The 2,236-nt window shown below is 43.0% G+C and overlaps 1 pseudogene; it reads left to right on the top strand.

Moving 5' to 3' along the window:
• The first annotated feature begins 966 nt into the window (after positions 1-966).
• LOC102829038 lies at positions 967-1,746 on the top strand (annotated as a pseudogene).
• The last annotated feature ends 490 nt before the right edge of the window (positions 1,747-2,236 follow it).

A 2,236-nucleotide genomic window follows, 5' to 3' on the forward strand; every position in this document is an offset into this window, starting at 1 on the left:
CCATAGTTATTTTCAATGACCTCATATGGATGTGAAAGCTGGACAGTGAATAAGGAAGACCATAGAAGAATTTATTTGAATTTGAATTTGAATTATGGTATTGGAGGAGAATACTAAAAGTGTCACGGGCTGCCAAAAGAACCAATAGATCTGTTTTGGAAGAAATGCAGCCAGAGTGCTCCTTGGAGGCCAAGATGGCCAAACTTCGTTTTTCATACTTTGGACATATTGTCAGGAGGGAACAGTAGCTGGAGAAGGGCATCATGTTTGGTAAGATAGAGGGTCAGAGAAAAAGAGGAAGATGCCCAATGAGATGAATTGGCCAGGTGGCAGCATCGATGGACTCAAGTGCGGCAACAGTAGTGAGGTTGGCCCAGGATCGGACATTGTTTCATTCTGCTGTGAGTAGGTACTGTCTCTATGGCACCTAACAACAACAACAACAATGAACAATTTGAGATTTACAGATTACACAACCTAGTTTTCTGAAAATGAGGAGAATTTACTGATGAAGATCAAAGACGACAGCCTTCAGTATAGAAGGCACCTCAATGTAAAGAACATAAAAATCCTCACAACTGGACCAATACTTTTATTGTGATAAATGGAGTAAAGATTGAAATTGTCAAAGACTTCAATTTGCTTGAATCCACAATCAGTGTTCATAAAAGCAGCAGTCAAGTATTTGTACAACAAAAACCGTACTGCATTAGACAAATTTGTGGTAAAAGACCCCTTTAAAGTGTTAAAGAGTCAAAATATCAATTTTGGCCTGACCAAAGCTATGATATTGTAAATCATCTCATGCATGTGAAATCTGGACAATTAAAAAGGAATACTGGAGAATAATTAATGCATTTGAATTACTGTGTTAGAGATGAATATTAAAAGTAACTTGGGAGAAGTGGCTGCTGTGCAGAGCGGAGAAGGCAGGAACTGGGTTGTGAGCAAAAGCTGGTGGGCACCATGGCCAGGATCACCACTATCAAGGCGGTGAAGTGTAAGTTCCAGGTTCTGAAGCAGCAGGCCAATGATGCAGAAGAGAGGGCTAAAGGCTTCCATCTGGAAATGGAGGGAGAAAGATGGACCCATGAGCAGGCTGAGGTGGAGGAGACCTCCTTGAACCATCGGATCCAGCTGGTTGAAGAGGTGTTGGACCGTGCTCAAGAGCACTTGGCCCCTGCCCTGCAAAAGCTGGAGGAGGCAGAGAAAGCTGCTGATGAGAGTGAAAGAGTTATGAAGGTTATTGAAAACTGGGCCCTAAAATATGAAAAAAAGATGAAACTCCAGAAAATCCAACTAAAGGAAGCTAAACACATTGCAGAAGAGGCAGATGGGAAGCACGAAGAGGTGGCTCATAAGTTGGTAATTATTGAAGGGGATTTGGAAAGCACAGAGATGGGAGCTGAGTTGGAAGAATCCCGTTGCCTAGAGATGGATGAGCAGATCAGACTAATGGACCAGAACCCGAAATGTCTGAGTGCAGCTGAAGAAAAGTACTCTCAAAAAGAAGACAAATATGAGAAAGAGTTAAAATTCTTACTGATAAACTCAAAAAGGCAGAAACTTGTGCCAAGTTAGCTGAGAGTTCAGTAGCCAAGCTGGAAAATACAATTGATGATTTAGAAGATAAAATGCACCAAAAAGAAGCACCTCTGTATGCAAAGGATGCTGGACCAGATTGTGCTTGACCTGAATGAGATGCAGAGCCCTCCAGTCCTGCCCTGCTGTTGCTCCTCCCCTTGACCCTTACTCAGCCTCAGGCCAGCCTGAAGGAAGCTGACCTTTAAACCAAAGGCTGATCTTTAACTGGAACCCTGCTTTCCCTTCTCCACATTCACCCTCCCCCTTAAACATTTCTTTTTTTTTTCCTCTGCAAAATTGTCTCTGCCTCTCCCCAGAGGTCCCAACTGGTCCTAGGGGCTGAACACCTTTGGGAACAACATTCATGGGAATGTGAGCACAGTGCAAGTGTCTTTAAAAACGTGTTGTGATGTACACATTTTGTAATTGCCTTTTTTATTATAGTGCCATATTTGTTGTTATTAAGTGTCTTCGAGTCGGTTCTGACCCATAGCGACCCTGTACAGGGTTTCCGAAGCTGTAACTCTTTACGGGAGCAGAAAACCTCATCTTTCTCCCACGGAGCAGCTGGTAGTTTCGAACTGCTGACCCAATTTGACCCAATTTGTAACTACTACACTTTCCAAAGGAGCTCTGGTAGCGTAGTGGTTAC

This window comes from Chrysochloris asiatica, unplaced genomic scaffold (assembly GCF_000296735.1).
Source record: "Chrysochloris asiatica unplaced genomic scaffold, ChrAsi1.0 scaffold00420, whole genome shotgun sequence".
NCBI lineage: Eukaryota > Metazoa > Chordata > Mammalia > Afrosoricida > Chrysochloridae > Chrysochloris > Chrysochloris asiatica.